The sequence below is a fragment of the Melanotaenia boesemani genome, chromosome 1 (assembly GCF_017639745.1).
Source record: "Melanotaenia boesemani isolate fMelBoe1 chromosome 1, fMelBoe1.pri, whole genome shotgun sequence".
NCBI classification, from domain to species: Eukaryota; Metazoa; Chordata; class Actinopteri; order Atheriniformes; family Melanotaeniidae; genus Melanotaenia; species Melanotaenia boesemani.
In genome coordinates this window covers 39,132,444-39,157,094 of record NC_055682.1, presented here as the reverse complement: position 1 = coordinate 39,157,094, position 24,651 = coordinate 39,132,444, and the positions used below count along the sequence as shown (strand labels likewise).

The 24,651-nt window shown below is 39.3% G+C and overlaps 1 protein-coding gene across 4 annotated transcripts in view; it reads left to right on the top strand.

Annotated features, from left to right (window-relative positions):
• The window catches only part of znf536 (zinc finger protein 536), a 220,013-nt gene that overhangs the window by 10,916 nt on the left and 184,446 nt on the right, over positions 1–24,651 (top strand). For all 4 annotated transcript variants that reach the window (XM_041994189.1, XM_041994199.1, XM_041994218.1 and 1 more), the window contains exon 2: positions 14,663–14,744. The gene's annotated coding sequence lies outside the window, so the exon portion shown is untranslated. The remainder of the gene's footprint in view (positions 1–14,662; positions 14,745–24,651) is intronic.

Here is a 24,651-nt window from a genome sequence, read left to right as displayed (position 1 = left end):
ACCGTACGCATCTTCCTCTTTCTTTTTTGTTTTAAGTCCATGTCTGTTTGTTAGTATTATTATTCCTGATTGTGAGCTGCAGTTGTTTTCTTCACCTCAGAACTGCTTTTTATCTCTTTTCTTGCGTCTTTCAAACCATTTGGTGTAATGAGAAGAGAGTTAAGTGGAAGTGCGGGGCTCAGGACCTCGTTCAGCTACTCGTTCTGCTGCTTTGGTAAATAAGACAGTCAGATGTGCAGAGAGAGAGAGAGAAAGACGAGCTGGAATAAATAGTTGAAGCATTTGCACCCTTGTTTGGCTGATAACAGTAATAGGCTGAAAGGGAAACGGTAAGTTTAAAGACCGTTAGATATTCTCAACGCATCTTTTTCAATAGATTTGATGTTTCAGACTTTTGATACTGTTATGACAAAAAGAGACTTTCACTTTAGTTATTTTTCTTAATTTAGGCTTCAGTGTAGATTTTTTTTTTTTAGTAAAAGTAGTTCACCCTGTTACAGCTTGGATGCAGATTTTTACTGTAAGATAACGTACGAACCAACATGGTTTCAGCATGCAGGACTGTGAGTCAGACTTGCTGCCAAATCGACTCAGTAACCATACGTTGTCCTGCCACATATACATCTGGTGAATTAAAATCCATTTTCCTGCAACAGCAAGCAGTCAGTCAGAGTATAATATCTCAGAAATCTAATTAATCAATTCCTTGGTGTTGAATCAAATACAGAAAGTAAAGAAATGCCAATGCGTAACTAAGATGACCATTATAATAAACATTACGGGCTGGAATCAGCATATTAGCAATGTATTTGTAAGGTTGTTAGCATGGCACTTAGCATTTAGCTCAAACCCCACTGGTTTTTTGCTTTTTAATTAAAAAAAAAAAAAAAAAAAAAAGGTTAGGAGTCATGTTGAGGATGTGGATGGCATGGCCTGAAGCCTATAAAGTCCATCCTTCATAAACTTTTCTTTAGCCTGTTTACTTTAGTACTTCTATCATTACGCATTTTTTAAATTCACTCAAACCCGCCAGTGGTTGCGCTGCAATAAATGTACATGGTTAAGCTTAGATGTTAAAAAAGAAATACATGGATAGGATTAGAAAAAAATAGACAATTGGTTGTTCTTGTCACATGACGTCATGCTACCGACATTTCTAAAAACTTTCCTAAAAAATTCTTGTCATCTCACAGTTTTGAAGCCTGAAACTATGAAAGATGAAACTACTAATTATTTTATGTGTGGACAAATATTTTTATGTTACACTTTCTGGTGAGATGAGATGGAAAAGCATGAAAGTGGCACAAAAAGATCGTCTACTGATTCGTGGCCAGAATATTTCTTTGCAAAGAGACATAAGGAAAGGAACTGCGTTGTATCTGAAGCGGTTTTATTTGAAAGGATTGTTTACTGGTTTTACTGGAGAAAAATGAAATCTGTATTTTGAGGTCATAAATATGTTAATATGCATAACACTGCCTTCAACTCCCATCCAGTACTTTAAAACTTCAAAACTCTTCCCTCTCCTTTTCTGACTGAGCACTTTCTTGCTTTACATGTCTTTTACCAACTGAGCCAGTACTTCCGCTGGTAGAGGAAGAACTACAACTCTGTGCTCGTCACCTCCCACCCAGCCCTCCTCACGCCCACCCACCTACAGGACAATGTCATGATAGAGCTGCTTTGGATTAGAGATAGAAGAGGTTTGCTCTACAAATCTGAAGTTGAGGTTGGGTTTATTTCTCTCTCTCCCTCTTGTAGCCTTCGTCTCTCTGATTGCCGATCAGCCCCTGAGGGCTTTCGGGCGCTTTTGCTAGATCCCTGTGATTAGAGTAAATGGCCTCCCCCCTTTTTGCCAGAGATCAGAATTGGTTTGCAGAGCAGTAATGAGGTGAACCGGGGAGAATAAGGTGAACAGCTTGGACGACCACTGAGATGGAAGATGTGAAAAATGTACAAAGGAAGGTGAAGAGTAAAGAGAACAAAAGTAGAGTGAAAACATAACTTGGGGTTTTGAATATTGGTTAATGTAGAATCCTTGGGGGACACAAAATGGGGGCCCAAACCCTTCGGTGGGAGCAATATTTGCCATTCTTGTATTTATGACAAAGCAATCTGGTTTTAATTGGAAAAAATTAAATTGGTATAAAAGTGCAATAAGATATATGAATGAATGCTAAATTAAGTCAAATCTGAGCTTTTTTTGTGATACCCAACAAAAATATTTTATGGGTTTCTTTCATGTCTGGATAAAGTTACAAATAAACTGAGATTGTAATGCATCCAGTATTTTAACCTTCCATAAGTAGAAACAGTTAATCCAGTCCAGTCCAATTTTATTTATAAAGCACTTAAAAAACAACTTTGTCGACCAAAGTGCTGTATGCAACAAAGGTAAAAGACAGAAAATAAATACAAGGTAAACCCTCATTATAAACTATAATAATAAAAAAAAAATAAATAAAAGCCAACAACTCAGTCTGAGTTAAAAGCCAATGAGAAATAATGTGTTTTAAGAAGGGAAGCAGCTCAGCCTGTCTAACATTCAACAGTAGCTCGTTCCACAGTTTTGGGCTGGTGTCTGAAAACGTACGGTTAGGTTTAAAATGTGGGAAAGGTACTGGCTAAAGTGGACGACACCTTTCTGTCTTGTAGTCAGTCATGAACTGCCTGCCACCACATCCTGCAGCCTTTTAAGGTGAACTTTTTCACCTTTTGATGCTGCTAAACACTCCTTTTGTGACAGTTTCAGGAAACACTGTGAGACCTTATTTCTGTCAGTGCATATTTTTATCTCCATACGCAGACAAAACAAGAGAAAGTTGTGGCTCAGGACTCAAATCTGTTAATCATTTTCTTGCACGTTCAAAAATTGGCATGATATTGTGGTGGATGAAAACATGAAGAAATTGCTTCAACCTTGTGCAGCTTTATGTATGTATTTGGAGGTTATTGCTGCTCCTGCAGAATATGATGGCTATGAAAAACGTTAAAAGCCCACTCTGGGACCAGTGCTTGTATCATCTGGGTTACAGTAGTTGCACAAAGTTAGTGTGATGGAGGAGTGAGGAGGGTGACCTGTGGTATAAACCACTCCTTCTAGTATAAAGGAAATTAATAATTTCTGTCTAGTTTCATCCCATCTTTATGCAGTTCCTCAGCAAAAAACATAGTTGTGATCATTGCATTTAAGTTCTGCCAGTAAATTGTCTGATATACATCACTGGAAATCTGAATATTAGAATAAATTTAAATTGATAAGTGATTTAATTTTGGCAGTAATGTCTTTCTCTCAAAAGAAGTGAAGGAGTGTTGGAGTTGCAGTCGGACCGGTCTCCTTCCTGAGCCGACATGACTTAATTTAAGCCGTCAGGTGCTGAATCGTCCATGTCTCTTCCCCTGCCTGCAAGGATGCATTCCCACAGTTTACTGTCTTTCTGACTACAATGCACACTGGTACCTGTTTGTTTGTGTGTGTGTGTGTGTGTGTGCGTGTGTTTGGGGGGGTGGGGGTGGGGGGGGTATGATTTAGCTATTACTCGTGTTCATGTGGAGCCCGGCAGAGGTCAGTCTCCTCCTCAACACCCCTTTTTCATCCAATTTCTGAGTCTGCGGGCGGCCGCTTGCCGCGCTTTTGTTGCCGGAGGTAATCTGTGAAGTGATCTTAATTATGGAGGTTCGGCCTGTTCCTCTCTTCCCTCCCCCTCTTCTTCCTCTCTTTCTCTCTCTTCCTCTCTGTACACGCTTTTAATCAAACAGCATAGTTAGCTCGTAATGAGGGCGAAGGGAGCACGTGTGCTTCTGCTTACACATGCTGCGAGGCTTCGAGGAGGAGGAGAAAGGGATGGATGGAAAGAGTGAGCAAGGATGGTGGCGAGACAAACGGGATGCACTCTCTGTGGCAGGTTTGTCAACAAATTTATGGCAGGGACCTGTCGTTTATTTTGAAATTGGCCTTACAGTGAGATGTAAGGTTTGATTATCAGTGAATTTTCCCTCTTGAAACTTTTCAGTTGACGTGAAATATGTCCACATTTTAATGAATTTGTTAAGAATAAAAGTTTCACCTGTAAAGGCTGCCAACTATGATAAGATCCTCAGTGATTCCTTTTAGACTCATTTTCTGATTGAAAATGTTATTTTGCATAAAACCTTCAGGAAATAAATCAAGAAAGACAGAAGAAAAAGATATAAGGACAGAAAAAGCTGTGCTAAAGGCCACAGAGAGGATTTTAATGGGCTGAGGGCAGAAGGAAAAGAGGTCAGATAGAGTGGGAGTGGGGCAGAGGGTGGCACTGGGTGTTAGGGACAGGGGGGGTTAGATGAGATCCATTACACATAAACAGCCTAGGCATTGATGAGATGATCCGACGAGGATTAGATCAACAATCCTGATGGACACTGAAGAGGTGACCACATAGGGAGGGGCTTGTGTTTATATCTAGATGTGGAAATGTGTGTGTGTATGTGGCATATGCCATACGCCTACATTGTGACACCTCCCCCCTCTGTGCCGGGAGACGTTCTCAGGTCAGAGGGAGGTCAAAGGGCAGTGGCGAGAGCACGACTGCCAATCAAGTCTGAGCTGTATCGATGTTCTCGTTCTGTATATGTAAAATTATTTTCATATCTCTTTAATTTTATTCCAGTCTTATTAGTTATGTCGCAGTCATACTTCCTTACAAGAACTTTACCTTATAAGATAAGATAAAACTATAGGAAACAGGTCAGTATTTTAGATAATTTCTCTTATGAAAGGCCAATCTTTAATTTTTAATTTTTTTTTACATTTCTGTGTGTTCTCTCTTTTAAACTTTGGAAATGGTATCTTTTTGTATTTGGAAACATTGGTTTGAGAGGAAAGACAACTTAAAGATGTAGTTGATGATGCTTTGGGAAATATTGGCTTGACAAATCTAAAATTTACTTACAAAAAAGTAAATAAAATTTATTAGCTGCATGGAGGAATTACTAGCTGTTTCTACAAAGAGCACAAACTGACTTGTTTTAGCATCTCCAATGTACAGAATCTGACAATCTAGATCATGCTGATAAAAAAATTGAATGTAGATATGAACATAAGCTCAGAGAGGAGGGGCAGTTAGGCTTTTTATGTCTGAAAGGTACTTTGAAGCTTGATGCAAGCTGTGTGTGTCTGGTAGTGTGTATTACAGTGAGGCTGCTAATTCCTTCAGGGTCAAGAGGAGGGACTGGGGTTAAATGCTGTGACAAGGGGGTCAGCAGTGATTAGCTTCCATCTGAACTAAAGGTTGGATGCTGAGGAGAAGAGAGGAGAAGAGGGGAGGGAGGGAAATAGTATAGTATATTATTGTATAGTTGTATTTGTGTTACCAGTCATTGTATTTCATTGTGTTAAATAGTCCCCCCTTCCTGTTTGTATCCCCCTCCCATGATCCCCTCCTTTTCCTCATGTCCTTATATTATTAAAGGTTGCCTCCATGCTTAAGTAAGGCAAAACAGATGGCCTTTTCATAAATCATGCTTATAAGATGATTATAGGCATCGCCACCCACTGGTCTCCCCTTCACATACAGTATAGCATTGCTCATAGTCTTCCTTGTGGCCTGCTGATTGCACTGTGTTTTTAAAAACCCGAAGTTTAACTGATTATTTTTACTGACCAGCGGAAGTCAACACCACAGTCTGAACCCTGAAAGTAGCAAAAAAACCAACAAAGTCGGCAAAACAAGAAAAGGGAAAATGGAGTTCTATCTCCTCCGTCATTAGCGTTATCCTTCCACTTGTTATGTTCCTGATCTTGGTGCAAAGTTTGTCAAACAGGATGTTAAATATATAGCATTGGGGGTGCGGGGGTAGAAGGAAGAGAGATGGCAAAGGAGTAAACGAGGGGTGTGTGTGCATGTGCGTGTTGGATTATGTCTGTGCTGTTGCACTATTCCTTGATGTATGCACCATGTCAGGCAGCCATTGTCTCCTGGGTAAAGAATGATAGTTCAAATACCTAGCATCTCTCCCCTGGTGCTCCAAATGCTTGCCTTTGAAGTTTTTATAATCCATCTGTCATCTGCGAGCAGGGAGGGCACATGTTCTGTACCACTCAATTACCAAATTCTCTTTTTGCCAACTACAATGAAACAGGAAGCAAATCATATGGGTGACCCTGAAAAAAGAGGGGTGTGGGGGGGTGAATAGAAAGAGAGAGAAAGAGACAGAGGAAGGAATTGCTTGAAATCCTGTGTTCCTGACTTTCTCACGCACTTGATTGTGTCCCCTCACTGCCTCTCATAACAGGAGAACAAAGCCTGTTTGTTGTGGGTGGAATGCCTAAAATGCTTCCTACTGTTACAATTATGAAGAATTTGATTGAATGTGTATTGTTTCAAGGGCTTGGTGATTTTGATCATTTTTTTTAAGTGACTTTGATTGTTATTCTGGTTCCCCGCGAGAAATAATAACCAGTCACCTAATCAAATTCCATTTGATATAAACATTTCATTTGTTGTAAGAGCTGGTCAATGCTGTGAATGACTATGAAAAAAATGTGTTTTCATTAAACATTATTCATTACGGTGGCTTAGACATGCATGTTGAATGGCTTTTTGTCAGCAGCTGGATGGAGTATCTAATGAAGTTTGCTGCAGTTGTTGGTGTTAAAATCATCTTAATTGGTGAGCGCTTTGTTGTGCATCAGTTTAGAGCTCCACCAAGGCAACCAGACAAACTTCAGATGGCTGTCTGAGAAACAACAACAGCAGCGGTTGCAAATTACAGCTCTGAAACATGTTTAATTTACATACGCCACAGGCCCCTTTAAAGGCGTCTACCTTTTAATTTTTCTTTTTTCATATTTAACACTCCATACCAAAACAATAATAGCCTCAGATCTCTGTGTCTGTATGCTCGTTTACAGCGAAAATATCCAGTCATCAGTGTCGCTTCCTCCTCTCATCTCACAGCTTCCTCACTGGGAAGAAGATGAAAAGATTGTTTTGAAAAACTCAAAAAGAAATTTGACATTCTTTGGTTGCTCCTGAAACTTCCAATATTCTGCCATAATTGTTTCATACACGTTATATATCTTCATTTGGGGGAATCGGAGGAGATGAAGAACACGTTGGCTTGTTTCTTCCTGAATAAAAGGCAGCAGAACCCATCTGGTTGGGTGATCCACTGCTGGCCCTCTCGCACTCATCGCTGAAATAATACTCCCTCTAATGACTCCCGCATATTTTGAAATCTCCCTTTTGAAATTGGTCTTGGCAGATTATTTGCAGGTACTTGAGTTGCATCTGTTTGCAATTTTGCAAATGTGGAAGACTTTAATGCTAGGCAGGGGCGGGTAGCAGAGAAGAGGCTATTTTAATCCCTGAGATAACACCAGTTGTCAATGTGAAAGGGCCCAAGCAGTGGCCTGCACCTAAAGCCACATGTTGGCTTGTTTTTAACCTGGTGTATTAATGTCCTCATTGTCCTTATCTCTAATATGTAACTTTCTGCTTTCGGTTGCAGATGATGCTGCAGGTTAGTGTGAAAACAAAAATATTTCATTACAAGAAATTATTAAAAATGAAAAACATATATTGGATGACAGTAATGAACTGTCCACTTTAGTACATTTTGAATAAATTTAGCAGGAAATTGTTGCAAATACTTTTTCCACCAGTGCAAATCAATACCAAACAAATAGTTAAGCTCAAAAATCTCCGGATGTCCAGGAGTTTGTCACTCACTTATATTGTCCAGTGTAAAATTCAGTGATTAGCAAAGCTAAAACTAAGCTGAAATAATTGTGACTTCAGTCCCTATTATTTCTACCATGTGGCGAGCAGCTGACCAGCTTAAGCCTCCCCTTTTTTCATCCCCCTCTCCCTCCCTCCCCCTTTTAAAAACTGTAATAAGGTGCCCTATTGTCCTGTTGCATGGAGTACAAGGGCCATAACCGAGCCCACCCAGCTGACTGTAATTACATAGGTGGTTACAATTACATTAATTACATATTTCATCAACACTGTTTATCCAGCCGCATGTTAAATGAAGAAGCCAAACTTTTAACTCTGTCCTTTGTTTTTGCATTTCTTGTACCCCCCCACCTCAACCCCTGTCTCTCGTCCAGGCTTTTTTTTTCTCCCTTCCTTTTTTTTATTTTTTTTCCTCTTCTTTTTTTGTGGTCGTTTTATTAGGAGCAAGGGGAGGGGAGGTGCCAGAAAAGGAATTATGCTGAAAGTGTATGCCTTGCAACTTTTCCCCTCCCTGTTGGAAATGTTTATTTGAACAGTAAGCTCATGATTTGAATATTTGTAATCCATGCTTAAATTTACAGGCCAGATGAACTTTTTGGCACAGAATGGCAACCATAAGTAGGATTTTGAGAAAAGCTTTACAAAATTTTAAGCCATGTGCAAGGCTTATATAATTTAGAAAGGGGGGGGGGGGTGTATGCACAAATAAAACAGGGCCTGTCTTATTTACTTTAAACATGCAGAAAAAAGGGCATCATATGGCCCTAGTCCACACACACACACACACACACACACACACACACATATATATGTTTATATATATGTATATATATATATATATATATATATATATATATATATATATATGCTATAACACTATGGCATGTAAAACTGAGCTGTCTTTGAATACCTGATCATACAGAATGAATGAAATAGTCACAGAAACTCAGGGCACAAAGATTTCCTTTTCTGAGACTAATATGAGTGTAGTCCATAGTGACTTGTGTTCATGGGGATGCCACCCATGTGCCACTTAGGAGGTGGGTGTCAGAGTGGTGTTGAGATAGAGAGAGAGAGAGAGAGAGAGAGACAGAGAGAGTGAGAGAGGTCATTGAGGCAGGCAGAAGGGAAAGGAAGACTTTCTTAAATGATGCTAATCAGTCCAGGGGGGCTTGGCCCTTTCTCCCTCATCAGGCTGCTGTAATTCAGATGTGCTGAGAACCTGGAATTGAATGTGTCACTGTGAGGCGTGTGCGCTCTCATATGTGTGCACATGCGTCCACAAGCCTCTGTTTGTCTTGCATCTCCTTCTGTGCGTGTGCGTGTGCGGTGTTAAGGGGTTAAGTAGAACCAAATTAGTCAATGGGAGAACTAACAGCAGCAGCAGCTTTCTGTGTGGCTACTTCTTGGTGAATGTCAAGATGATTTAGCTGCTCTTCTGTGCGCCGTCTGTCTCTGAGCACCAGTCCTCCAATCACCGCTCTGGGCTGCCTGTTTTGTGACCCTCCATGCAACAAATGAATATTAAATTTACACCAGGCAACTTAACAGCATTTTAAGACGTTTTACAGCTTCCAGTGTGACGACGGTGAAGCTCCCCAATCCTGTAAGGTAGCATCAGTAAAAATGTCTGGTGGAGGAGGTACTGTATCATGAAACGGCCTCTGCATGGATCTGCTTTGGGGCTTTCTCAATATTATTCAGCACATTTTAAAGATTCCATAGGGCCTCTTGACTTTTTCATTATATACTGTGTGCAATCAGAAGCATTGAGCTTTAACTAGTTCAGGCAACTGTAGATCAATGCTGACCAGGGCTTCTAAATGTTATTTCTCCCCATAAGCAAGGAAAACATAATTTAGTCAAATGAAATGTAGCTCAAAATTGGCAAAACGATGATTTAAATCTGCAGCTGTGATCAGGAAACGCATGAAGGACTATACAAAAATGGACAAAGATTTTGACCCAGGTTTTATACTTTTCAGCATATTGTTCTTCATGGTGGCAACAGTGAGGCGTGATGAGTGTGTCTGGTGGGCTGACATGTTTATGTTGTCTGTCTTGCCAGCGAAGGGTGCATGTAGTGCATGTTCACTCTTATGCTCACATATATTGTGTGTATGCCTAAGTGTGTGTGTGTGTTATGAGTGTGTGGGAGTGGGGAGGGGGTGCGAGCTGTGTGTAAGTGTGTGTGTGGGGACGCCAGTTGGGCTAACAGCTGAATCATGGCTCAGCCACTGCCCCTCGTAGTCCTTGGCAGTTAGTAGTGTGAAAAAGCCTTTTCTTTGAGGGCATTATATAGATTAATGTGCTGTGCCTCGGGCAGAGACACACATACACCTTGCCAGGGAGGGATCCTGACTGCATGTGTGTGTGCTAAAGGCTGTGTGTGTGTGTACAGAACAGAATCAGAGGAGTAAAGCAGCACTAGATTGTTGAGTTTAAGTGCATCTACAAGCATGTGCACATGTGCATTCCTAAGCTTGCGCTCATAAATAAGTGTGTGTGGATGTGAGAAGGGGCACTTTGGAGAGATGTGTGTGCGTGTGTGCGTGCGTGTGTGTGTGTGTAAACAGTTACTTGAGTAAGCATTTACATACAGGCTTCAATGACAGTTTAAATTACTTGGTAGATTTTTGGAATGATTCTGATTTGCATTTATTTAAGGTGGAAAAGTTCACCAATGGTAGAAAATTCTGCACTGATTCACACATTTGTGTTACACTAATGAGCAATGAGGGAGTGTAACCCCTGAAAGGTTTTACATGTGGCTCTGATGTGGCCATACCTTATACCTTCACATCTAAGCATGAAATGCAGCCTTACACAGATGTTAGTGTTGTCTTGCTTGATTTGACTGTGAGTAAAGCTGCAATAAATGAACTGGAAAACATGGATGACAACACTTGATTTTTAAGTATACCAGGGTATCAAGCCAGCTACCTTTTAATCAGAATCTCAACATCAAGATGTAGACAGGAGGGGTGTTTATGAGGCCTGGGTATCCTCTAGCACCTTCAAACTTGCTAGTCTTTTGTTTGTTCTTTCACTGATTGTGTTGCCTGTCGGCTGAATTAGCGCTTAGCCGAGTGATCAGGGTGTAGCTGAGTTGATCATAACAAATACACGCCACTGACACAGAAAAAGCAACTCTTTTCTAACTGACTTGTAAAGGTAAACAAGATTCTTTCCCTTTGTCCTTCTGCTTTTCATGTTACAGCTGAAGTCTCATTTTCTTATCTTTTCTCATTTGCTAAAAATATCGTGGATATCATCCTGTTCTATTTAATGTCAGGCCTTCCTCTTATTATGCCTACTGGGTGTACTGGAGTTTTAGCTGGTGCATTAGACTATGTGTTCTGACAGAAATTAAGTAAATTTTATATATGTTATCTTGGTACTTGTGATTGTATTAATGCATTTTCACTTATGTAATATACATGTATGCCCATATATTATTGAGTAAATGCATGTGATCGTATGCACACATACTCATGCAGTTTTCTCCAGCCAGTGGTCTAAATAACCTACTTTTGTCTGACAACGGCATCAAGACACGGAGGTGCACATATGCAGAAAGCTATTTGGAAAGGCCTCCTCGTAGCTGTCAGCTTTTATTATGCGCTGAGGTGTCATGTTTGTTAGGAAGCTGAGTGCAGATGGCAGAGTGGAAGAAATGGATCACTAATTTTAACAATGATTAATGAACAGAGATGGAAAATGAATTACATCGGACTATTGGAGGCAAGGAATATTTTCTCTGAAAATGTTAACTTCGGCTGCCAGGCAGCCGGCCGTGTTGTGGGAGTATATTGAGGGGGGTGTGTGTGTGTATGTGTGTGTGTGTGTGCACTAAGGTGCAATTTTTCCCTCGCATCTTTTGTAGAATCAACACTTCACTGCTCTTGCCTATTACTTTACCGCTCGCCTGCTTAAACACTGCCTGCTTCATACACCCTGCCCCCCCCTCCCCATGTGTATTGCTCTAACAGTTAAGGTACACACTCTTTAATAAGGTAAACACAGGAAAGGTTAGACTGTCTTAAAATGTTAGCTATTTTCATTACTCTGCAGTGAGCTTTATATCAAATCAGAGATGTAGCAGATTCAATCAAGTGTTAGTAGGTTTTGCTGTGATATTTCTCTCTGGCAGAACAATAACCTGTCTAGCACTGTACATCTGCTTCTGAATGTGCTTTGCAAGCTATTCTTATGACTGTATATTTAATTTTGATCGTGGCAACATCAATAAAAAGGTATTTGGAAAAGTATTTTTTTTTCATTTTCATAGCTAAACTGCCTCTGCTGCATACCCAGATATTTTTAATTGACTGATAGATGTGCCAATTGACGGTTAGATGCGTCACTTATGACATTTTATCTGTATGTTCATGTAAGTTAAATATGACATTTGTTCTTTTTTACAGCAGTATTACAAAATCCTACAGCAGCATCAAAAGAAAACGTGACATTCCATATTGGGTGTGATCTAAGCCAAATTCCTTCTTGTTTCTGCCTCTTTTTACCACTTTCTCCCCATATGAGACCCCCCCAACCCCAACCTCGCCCGCCCCACTCACCCGGCCTGTGGTTGTGTCTCTGTTGATGTTTGTCATGTGGGCGGTTGGTGCAACATGGATTAATAGGCAGATGCAAAGTATTTTGAATTTAATTAATCTTCTGATGGGAAATACAGAAAAGGGAGCAACTTCTAGCAGGATTGTGTGTTTGTGTATAAGTGTGTTTGTGTGTGTTATGTATGTGTGTGTCAGAGAAAAGGAGGGAGTGAGTGAAACAGAGGAAGAGATCTCAGGTTACGGCAGCATATGCTAAGCACTCAGAAAACATACACAATGCCTTTGGTGAACAAGGTAGTCAGTATGCCCTTGGGAGCCAATTTAGATTGTGACTTAAGGCAACGTCGCGGCTTTGTGTGCAAGCATGTGTGTGTGTGTGTTTGTGTGTGCGTCGTCACTGTATACGAGTGTGAGTTTTACTTTTGACGCTCCATTGAAACAGTAGTGGTGGGTAAATCTGGGTGGCCCTCCTGCAGACCCTCCACATCTGTGTTCCCCCACTACCCCACTGTTGCAAGACTGAGCCAGCCTCTTCATGCCTGACTGCCTCTCCTCATTCAGAAAAGCTGGACATTTTTTTAACCCTCTTTAAGGACTTCTTTTGACAGCCTAAATTTTAGGCATAAATCGTGTATTTTTACTTTAATATTTCACAGAACAAAAAGGAAAGGTGATAGTAGTATTGATCATAGTGTGATTGACAGATAATCTTTGGAGTACCTAAGCAGTGTGGTTTTAACCATTTAGTTTTAAATCTGAAGGCTAATATATAATACCAAGATCTCACAGATTACCATCTAAGCAAACCTCAACAGATTTAAGCAAACATTAAAATGTCACAAAAAAATTAAATATAAATCTGTAGCCGTTTAGTCAGCTGTGTAGAGATTGATAAATTAGCTTCGTACACAAAGAACAGTTTTCGTTTTCTTTAGATTTCCGAGTCAAACATAAAAATCTTTAGGAAATGTATCTTCCATTATTTTATAAAATATGAACCACGCTAAAGGTCACAGCCAGTTGTTTGGCAGTCTGGCTGCAACGATTCAGCTCAAATACCAATCACCAAGCGACAAGCTGCGTTAAAGATGACTGGTAGTCTTTAACTTCATATATTTTATGTCAGCCTGATTAGTTTTCAGGTGTTAGTGGTGGGGCTTTCAGGCTGGATCAGTTCACTTTGGACATGTCTGTCAGAGTTTTTCATTGCTTGGAAGAGCAATTTTCTGAGCTTTTTTCCTTAAACTTCTCCAACACTGAACCGCGGGACATTAGAAAAAATCAGTCTGTTCAACTTAATATGACTGCAAAAATGTTCTCTTCAGCTCTGATTCCAGTCAAGAGTGTAAGAAACCTGGAAGTCATGATTAGTGAGCAGCTGTCTCAATAATTTTACTACAAGAAGCAGTATCTGCTTCACTCTTCCACCTGGTTTAAGCTGTTTTTGTTGTTCTTCTAACCAAGTCACCCAAAATACTGATTAAAGCTTTCATAAAACTTTACACATCGTCCAGAAAGTAGCAGGGAATCTCTTGTTCCATCAGCCAAAAAGGGCGTGCTTCACTACCGTTCACTGACCTCTGTCAGCTCATTATTGTCCTAGAAGATGCCCCCAAGAGTTGATAGTCTGAGGACCATCTATCAGCACTTGGTGGGATAGTCCTGGAAGGTACCACCAAGGAGTTGATAGCTGGTCCCCAAATTCAACTCAGGAATAAGTACAATGTAGTTGTACTGCAGGACCAAAAATTTTCCCTAAGAAACCCCACCAGCCATCACAGAAATGAGTTACGTTTTTTTTTGTTTTTGGTATGTCGGCACGACTTTTGACACAGATCGTTTTAAACACTTAGAAATGCAGCCATTTATATTTTTTTGTCAAGGTTCCAGACCAGTATTTTGAAGTCAGAATGGTCACATTTGGACATACAGACCTGTGGGAGATATTATATCAATAAGAATTTTTTTTTTCTGCTTAAATGTGGCTAGATATACAAGGTTTGAAATTTCATGTTTAATTTTTTACTGTCCAACAACTGTGTACATCCAAATATAAAAATATATTTCCCTCATCTTCAAATAGATATTATATCGTCAGATTATAATGGATGATAAGAAAAAGAAAAATAATAAAGGACTGATTTACACAAGCAATTATAGTTCATATGTTTGTCAGATTATTCATGAACGTGTAAATGACATCATGTCTTCATAGAAAGTCCTGAGGAAAAATGGAGCTGTGAGTGGGGGGGAATCAGCAGCATTTTTTAATGGGTATTTCTCTTCTGTTGCCAATGTTGCAAACTTGTCAAGCTTCAAATGTGGGTGACTGTGAATTTCCTGGTGTGTGTGCTTTGTTTACAGGCTCTTGTCGTCCCACCTTCTGTGAAGCTGTCTGCGCTCTTCCTGACATCCGGCAGTCGTTGGAGAGGTGGCAGTCACACAGGTACAATCACACCCACTGATCAAGGGAAAGGGGAGGATATTAAACGTGTCTTTCACATTTACAGACTTTTGCACTTGTGTTTTTGTTTTCATTTAAATCTATATCTGGGAGAAGTTCATTAAGCAAACAGTTTTGAGGCAGTGCCATGCTTCTCAGTCACACCTGTACCTGGTAGTTTTCCTTTCACTCTGTCTGTTGCTGGGTCACTCTGAATTGCATCAAAGTTATGGAAGAGAATGTGTTAATCACAATTAGCACCTCAATTTTTACAGCGATAAAGAACTCCAGTAGAGAGGCCCACAGACCAAAAAGGTTTCTTTAAAAAAAGTGCAAAGCTCTTCTCTAAATTTGTTCTCGTTTGTGCGTCTAAAGACTGATTCAGGACATAGAATCAATGAACACTAAATCTAACAGTAACAAGAAATAAGAGAAGTGAGAAATTTTAGCATGTGTGCAGAAACACACTCATGTTTGCATCTCTGTCAGCAGAAGTAAGTAGAACTGCAGCTACTATTTATGAAAAGTAAAACAAGTGAAGATAATCTTTTGTCACATCAGAATCAAGGAACCTTCCTTTGATAGTTGTTATAATGACCTAAAAAGGCGGTGAGCATCCACTAACTAGGCATGGCCTATACAGAATATCTGATGTTATCTTTTAAAATGCTACAAAGAAAGAAAAAAAACTAAAAAACAAGGTAAATCAGACACATTTCATTGACTGGTTTGTGAGGAGTAAAATAAACTGTGCAGTATTGCAACAGAGGGGGACATAGGTTGTATTTCTAGTGGTTGTTATCCAGCAGATAGTTATTCTAACTGGTAATTAACCTCGAGGAGCAAAGGAACAACGCATGTAGTGGACATCCACAAAAGGAAAAAGAAGGGAGCTTTTCTTTAATTATCTCTGGGGCTATCTGGACTGGATCGTTGCCATCTATATATCTCGTTTGACAGCCAGTCAGATTAGTTTATTATTTGCCAAATCAGACCTTAAACAGTAATGTTGTTTTGATCTTTTATTGGTCATATTCAAGATCTTTCTATCCACCAAACGCATGTCGTCTTCTTATAAACAGTTTTTGTTGATCAGTTGATGTCTTTTTTTAATTTTACAGTTTCTATTCATCTTTTCTTATTTGCAACTTTTTGTTGTGCCAATGAAAAGCAAGACGAGACTGACAGACAGCAGGCTACTGCTCATCAAAACTGGAATTTCATTTAATTCTTTCTTCCAGGAGGTACATTGTAAAAACACTTTTTCTTACTGTGAATTCAGAAAAAGAGTTCTGCTTAGTTGAATTATCACAAAGATTAGCAAGTCTCCAAAAATAATGCAGCAAAATATGACTAAAACGGGTTTGTTTTTTAGACCCACCTGAATTTTCTTTTAGTTTTGATATATTAACTATTAGACTGTCATATTTGGCTTTCTGTTTTAATGATCAAAAGATGGAGACGATTAAAAAAGAAAATGTGTGCAAACATATCTTGAGATATGTTGGATAACTTCTGTAGAACTACACGAGACACGGTTCATGTGTTAAAGCTGAAAAGAGCAGCCAACAAAGAAACAGCCACTGTAAGCCACTGGTCATTCAGCCAGTAGTTCAACAACATCCATGGCTCCAGTAGCCTCCCAGTTAAAGCTGGTTTATTTATCTCATGACAGAGAAAGTAAAAAACCTTTCCTTATGAAATCATGTCAGTGCCCGTACTTCTGTAATTATGCTAATATGATGATTTAATACATATTAGGCATCACAGACAGATGTATGTATCTATTCATTTTCCTGTATCCTTCTCCACACCAGTTTCTTCTCCAAAAATGACTTCAAGGTGGTGACGTTTATCTTTTATAGTCCATTCTGACCTTGTCCAGCCTCCAGGGCAGAGCCAATCTGAACATGTCTTGGGACAGAGAGTTAAAACCCATCAATAACCGACTGGCCAAGTTCTTCTTCACTTTCTGGATGAAGCTGAAATATTCACTTGCCCGTTAGATGCAGCACAAAAAAAAAAAAAAACATTTGGCACCAGTCTCTTCATTACATGTTGTCACACACACACATGCGCACACACTGTCTGTCAAAAAGCCACATCTCTGTCATTCCCTTTCTATGAAGCTCAAGGAGACAATTAGCAAACAGAGGTGACATGGTAAACAGGTGCAAGCCATTATTCCTGGAGCTGGATAAGCGTGGCCACCCCATCTCTCATGGTGATGGGCTGTTACAGAACAGCACGTGTGTGTGTGCGTGGATCCATGATGGGAGATCATATGACAAGTCAGGGGATGTGTCTTCTTTGTGAAGGTAGAAAGCTTCACCCAACCCGGTTGTCTGTAATCAGTATGTTATCATCATCATCATCATTGTTTATTTGCATGCAGGGAAGAAAATAGACTCTCTTTTCTTACATTTGCAGGTACATGTACATAAAGTGCGTTAGAAATAAAGTGGTATGGTATCATCATCTAAAAGATAATACCTTTCTCTTCACTGTCCCCTTTTTCCTTCCCATCTTTTCATCTCTGAATTCTTTTAGTCTCTAAAAAATCCTTGTTATCAGGCCAATTTAAAAAACAAACATTTCTTGTAAAAATCTATTAAGTAGAAATTTTTTATTTAAAACGGTAAAATTAATTTAGTAAAATTTATCATGAGAACGAGAGGTGGCACCCAGCTGAGAGAGCGGTCTGAATGATCCACCTGTGTTCATGAATACTTTAGTAAAGTGAAGAAAGTGTGAGTGCAAAAGGAACCGACCAAGTTTGATGCATGCACAGAATTTTTTTAACTCACTTCACTTCACTGAGAAACCTCTGTGATATATAATAACAATAATAACTTAATATGTAAAAATAAATGATAGATACCTTTACTTAATCTATGGTTAAGCCATGGTCTGTCGTATAGGAAGACTTTCTGCCGGCTGTAATTAATCAAATATAGCACGGGTGAGTCATGGCGTCTTTGGCTTGTGTCATATTGGAGGTATGTGCCACAGATTTCCCTCATATTGAAAGCAGAGCTAACACATGCTACACTTGACGTATTCTCACACCATTTCTCACACAAAGCACTCACACACAAACTTGCAGATGCTCACACTCTTGGATGACTTATATATAGAGGGATACATAAACGGGCTCGAGCACACACAGGAGCGATCTCAGATGCCCACGTTCCAAATCTGCAGCAGAAAAAAGAGGATTTTTCTTCCAGTTTGATTACATTTTAGCTTTTCTATGATTGAGATGAATGATCAGCTTTTAAAAAAGCAGAAAAAAATCTTTCTCACAAATCATTTGAGTGTCTTTACTTATAACTGCTTATTTATGCTCATCGTTGAATCATATATTTGAAGTTTCTGTCTCTCTTCTGCGTCCTTTAAATGCATATTTCAGTCCATTTCAGAGAACTTGTGGATACATAGCAAGACGTAGCAAATGGAGCAGTACTGCTGGAAACTGGAAACCATTTCCTTTTTGCTACTGTATGAACCTAGCGTTGGATCTCAGACCTCTGCACGGCCCTCAGCCTGCCAACATAAAGGATGTATTGGGAGTATGTGATCAGTGACATTTGGCAATGTTTAACATGGACATATTACAAGGGAGCATAAATGAGGCATAAGCATACTAATATTTCCGTAATCTACTGAATATTAAGCCTCACAGACAGATATTTCTATGCGATTCATTTTCCAGTATCCTTCTTTGCATCAATTTTCTTCTCCATAAATGGTCACATTTGGCTCCAAAAAGAACAAGATGGCAATGTCCAAATGCCACACAAACACAACCCGACGGTAACATTTATCTCTTATATTCAGTCTCTGACCTTGCCCAGCCTCCAGAGCAGAGCCAATGTAAACATATCATGCAACGGAGAGTTAAAACTGATCAGTAACTTACTGCTCAACTTCTTCACTTTCTGGATGAAGCTAATCACCTAATATATTTAACTGCACATTAGATAGATAAATGCAGCTCAAAAGCATTCATACACTTCTTCTTACATGCAAATAGTTAGCCTCTGTGTGTCTGCAGCAGAATCATACCCCAGTGAGTGTAGACCCCAGTTACCAAAGTCAACATTAACTGTGCACATTGTCTTCATATTTCTCATGTTGTTATTTATTTATTGATACGTATGGATATGTTATGGATACATTTCACAAAATGCTCCAGCAACATGCAGCATGCATAAGCCAACACACTGGTAACCAGCCAGTCTGCTGAGAGCTGGGCCTAACACTTTCACTTTCTTCTCATCGTTTAGTTAAGTTTAGGCAACAAGAAAAATGGGTTTGGTTTAGCATTTAACAATACCAGGTGTCATAATTCATTAGTTTCAAACAAGGAAAATTAAACAGGGCTCTGCTAAATCTGAAGAAATGTTTGTGTATTTTATTTGTTCTTTTTATTTTGTTGAAAACATTTAATTATATGGGCTGAAAACCATTCCCCTAATAATTTAGATTTTTTTTATTTTCTAAGCAGTAAACATCTTGACATCTTGGCAGGGAATCAGATGTCACACAAACAATAAAATGTGGCCTGCACTTCATTTTAGGAGAGCTTTCTCTCTTTTTTTTCGTGAGAAAACTAAAAGAAAAACAAGTTAAGATGCAGGGGTGGTGGGAGGAAAAGATGGGTCAATTTTGCCACAGTTTTCTACTTCAGTGTTGTTGGGTAAAGTTTTTCCCTGCTGGTTGGCACTCAACCCTGCTGGTATAAATATGATATGATTGGCATCACAGAAAAAAAAAAGGAAACCTCAAGAAAAAAACCTTCCTCTCTCGTTTTTATCTCCCTCTCCCTCTCTGACAGCCTTCATTTGCTGGAGGAGTGGCAGACTTGGTGGGAGTTAATGATTATAATTATTTAGCTTTTTTTTTTTTTTTTTTTTTTTTACATTGCGGGATAATTATTTAAGAGGTTTGTGTAGTCATTGTTGTAATCAGTAAAGAGAGATTACAGAAAATCCGCATGCCAACAGATGGCACTTGGCTGTTGTTGTTGCTTCATATTAAACCAGTACAGCACACTTAGTAGCAGCCAGGCAAGAGCGAGGGGACAATCAGAAAGGGGCCAAATTATAAAACAATTTGTTCTTCATCATAAATCCATTTATCATATCACTTCATCCTAGAAGCTAAAAAAAAAAAGAAAGAATCAACAGTAGTTAACGTTGTACTGAACATTGTACGCATCCAATCCCAACTTGTTCACGAGGTTTTCTTCCAACAGTGCTGATGGTTTGGAAAACACACACACATTTAAACACTATCTAAACCATGGATATCAAACCTACAGCCCAGGGGCCAAAACCAGCACTGGGATTTTTTTTTTTTTTTTAAGGGACAATGCACGTTATTATACGTGTGATTTAGCCAGGGCTAATTTTCATCCATATCCCTCTGTGAGCAGCCATAACACATCACAGCAAAAACAGCAGTGCAGTAAAACAATGTACATATAAGTGCAAATAAAACACTTCATAACAGTGCAATTTATCCTAGAAAAAGAGGTATAGAAAAATAATGTATTAAAAACATTACACAATGCAAGGTTGAGTGCAAATTCAAATTCACAGTTTCATAATTAACATAAACAAGTGCATAGTATTAGGATAGTAAGATTCATATGCAGAGCACATTCTGATTCTCTAACAACTAGTAAGTGCAAATTTGACATTATGATGTTAGTTGATGGCCATTATAAACAATTAGCCATCGGCTAAATGAGGACAGTCCGGATGTGTCTAACAACTACACTCCAGTATTTCTAAAGGTAGCACGGGTCCAGTCTGGCCCACTGCACGAAGCTGGTAAATGTGAAAATGGCATAGAAGGCGTTAAATGCAATTTTTAAATAAATGTGTACAGAAGTAATAAACTAAATTTGTACACGAGTGCATTTTTTATGTTTAAATGTAAAACATTTCCAAAGCAGGGGATACATTTTGAACCCCTTTCTTAGTACATCTTACTTCGGTTTGTATAATGAGTCAGTTCAGGTGGTTGGGATTGCTACACAGATGTGGAAATGTACATGTATGTGAAGTTACTCTAATCATAATGTGATTTACTTGGGATTTAATGTAAGAATTTTCAGGTTCAGGTGTTTCTAAAAGAATATTTAATTAAATGTAAACATCATGATAATGTACCTTTTTGTATTAAAACGAGAGAAATGTGGAGTTTTCATTATTTTTATTATTTTACTGCTCCAGCCCACTTCAGATCAAATTGCACTGTATGTGGCCCCGAAACTAAATTGAGTTTGACACCGTTGGCCCAACCTGACTTGATGACTTTATGTCATCGTCATTGTTTTTCACACATAAACAACTTATAGCTTAAACTTTAAACTTCTTCACAGACTGTGCTGGTATCCCTTTCACTTTAGCTCAGCAGCACACAGCTTCATCTTCAAGTCTCCGGCTTTTCACGCACCCTGTTTCTTTCCTGGGAAAAAGCAAAATCCAAAGTTAGGTGAGACTACTTTCTATCCAGGGTCGGGGAGCAGGAGGAACACTAAGGCTGCTGGCCTACATTCCTCACTAATTGTATAATTGGAAAAGCTCTCCAAATGAGCAAGCAAGCCACCCCTTTACCCACCCCCCCCCCTAACAGCGCTACAACCTCACCCCATCTACACACACATCTCTCAATCCCCCCCCTACACACACACACACACACACAGACATACGCACACACACACACACACACACACACACACACACACACACACAGACATACACACACACATGCGTGCCCTTCAAAGCAAATCACAAAAGAGCATTTTGGGAATAATAATAATTTCAAAAAGCGTTCATTATTAATCCCACACACTAGCATCGCTGGCAGAAGCAGCTAGGCTGGTTAGCACAAACCCCACCCCCTCCAACCACATTCACACATAAGCACACACTGCACACTTGTCAGAGTGCACCATAGGTACTAAAAACAAGTTATGAAGTGGTTGGAATCAGGAAAAATCAGTCGTAACTTGAATCTTTAGTAAGGAATGAGAGCAGCAATTTAATTTCTTTAAAGTTTGTGGCTGAAATAAGCCGATCACACTGAAAATGGAACTTGAAAGGTTATTAATTAGTTCTTACCTGCACTGTAGATTTCTGCACATGTCAAAAAGCAAATGCAGCCTCGATGGCATCTTGGTGACATGTTATGGGTCCTGTTTTCAGACTTCACCATTGCAACACAGCTGTTTACACAGGCTGTATATTACTCCTCATGACAAGTCTCTCAGGAAGCTTTCGTTTCTTTTTTACTATTATTTTTTAGTATAAAATAAGTCATTTAATAACCAGTAAGGGATGATCTACCTGTGTGCTGTGTTAGCACTCATATTTTACTGTTACTACTGAAGCTCATGGTCAAATTGGATATTCTGATTTATGGCCTTTGCCATGTACTGTTTATTTCCATGGCTACTGAGGGACGGGAAGGTGGAGGCATTGGGGCTGTGGGGGGGAGGATGATTTCTGAGGTCGGCAGTAGTGTCTAACAGGATTGTGGGGCACTGTTAAAATGAAGCCGTTAATTAATGCTATCGATTGGAAAAAAAGGCAAATGTGATTTGCATACAGCCCTGGTGATCAATGCATTAAGCGATTTTTTTCCTCCCCACTCTGAAATCTGATTTCCTGAGTTTTCAAAGTGAGAGAAAGGGAGCTGAGACTAATGTGGATCGATTGGGCCTCTCTCAGACAAGAATATAAAGCATTTTATTAGCAGGTGAAGGGTGAAACATATCAAGACAGAAGACACAGTTTGAAGTTTGACTGTGTGGTTGAACCCAGTGTCAACATGAAGACCCTTATTTTTCACTGACTCAGAGTTTTATCCTCAAATATTAAATTATAATGATATTTCTGTAAGACTGAAACTAAAATCTTAATATATATATATATATATATATATATATATATCAATGACAATAGCAGAGGCATGAAAATCAAAAGCACGAGAGGCGTTAAAAAAGCAATATGTTGTTTTTTTTTTCCTGCTTTCTCACTTGCTCTGTCAAGAGCAGCTTTTTATAGCGTATTGATTTATAAAGCTTTAAATGTGATCCTCCATGTCCAAGTCAAGGGCAGGGTGTGAAAGAGAAAGAGTGAGGAGAGGAAGGGAGAGAAAAACAATGGAGGGGGGGGGGTGGAAGAACGAGAGAAAGACCAAGGCAAGAGGAAAAAGATGTTTTGTGGCAGATTGAGTTAGAAAGAGTGTCCACGACGTGGGGAAGCGGCAGCAAGGCATTTTCAGAGACGCTCTAGAACACAAAAGGGTAATTGTTTTAGCCCAGATGTTGCTTTCGCACAACAAGCAGGATACAATGTTCCTACTGAGCTGATGAGCCCAATCAGTGAAATGATTAAAAATTGATTTTGTCCCTGTAATTACAGTATGTAAACTACTTAGCCGGGATTGCAAAGGAAGTGATTTTCTAATTACGTATATACTCTGGTGTCTAATGATTGGTTTTTTGAAGTAATGAAGAGAGGGTCCTAACGACTCCACTGTGTTCTGTTGTTGAAGGGAGAAGGCAAGAGAAGCAGTGTGTGGGGTGTGTGTATGTGGAGGGGGGGTTGATGGCAGAGCATCGTTAGGGCAAGACAGCAGGCTTGGATACAAAAGGGGATGAAAATTGAATTTTTGCCAGCCAGTGCTTGCACGATAACACGGGGGCCCTGTGTTCGTTTGCATAGGATCTGGAAGCTAAAAGGAGGCTGTGACTTCTCATGAGGGTCGCCAGGCCCTGACCAGCACTGGCAATCTGGACCCTGCAATTAAAACCTCATGGGGGTAAGGGATTTAGGACATCACACAGGCACAGGAGAATTAACAGTTGTGCAGGCAAAAAGCTCAAAAATCAGTGTGTAGCAGTGCCGTTCTGAGCTGAATATGCACCAACAAGCTTCATTCAGTCAAGTTGGACAGGATGTATCTGGTAAAAAAGTATTTAGGGTTCTGTTTTTCAGCTATAAATGAATAATAATGGCTTAATTTTAATACATTTAGTTAACTTTTAGTCCACTGAACAAAAAAGTCACGTTAAACTTGTGAGCATTGTTCAGGTAATTAAAAAAAAAGAAAGTTGACAATGATTTTTTTCTTTATCTTTGTCATCTTTCTTTGGTCTTGTCATCTTTGTGTTTGGTTACAGGTGTTTTTCTCCTTCATTGTAAGTTTAGTTGAGAAATCTCTTTGTCCAAAAGATTGTGCTTGAACTGCCCTTCATTTCTTGATTTTTTTCCCGGAACCAGAAACAGGTGCTATAATTTATTGGAACATGTAAATAGCCTTTTAAATGGGGGGGTCAGTGTTTGTAACAACCACCTGCATTCCTCCATGAAGCCTTCACCCAAGCTTTCTTGTGATTTATAGAAGTAGTCCATAGACATTTTACCTACTTACAGCTAAAGGAAATGGAACAAATTATGTGTATTTGCAACTCTGGCAGTAAAAATGTGCCCAAAGATACACTTTAAAATTGGTTCTCTGGGGTCTTTGTGCATGTTTATTTCTCAGTGAATTCAATATTGTCATTATTTAGAAATTTCTTGAAGCACACAGCTGTCCATTCAGCACTGGTAGCGTTAACATTACGTCTGTCACATCTGTGTCTAAGCTGTTCGGACAACTTGCTCTTAATAATATTAACTATTTTTTTTAAAGGAAAACTTACATACATTAACAATATAACAGGCAAATTTATTTAGTCAAACTATTTTAAGAGTCCAGCATCAGGGTGCACCCCAGTTTTAGCTATTCCATAATTGGCCGGTCTAAAACGAAGCAGTCTCTATAAATGTTGTGAAGATATGGTGGATTTTATTTTATTCTTTCTATATCAAGGCTCTGCAGAGTCATA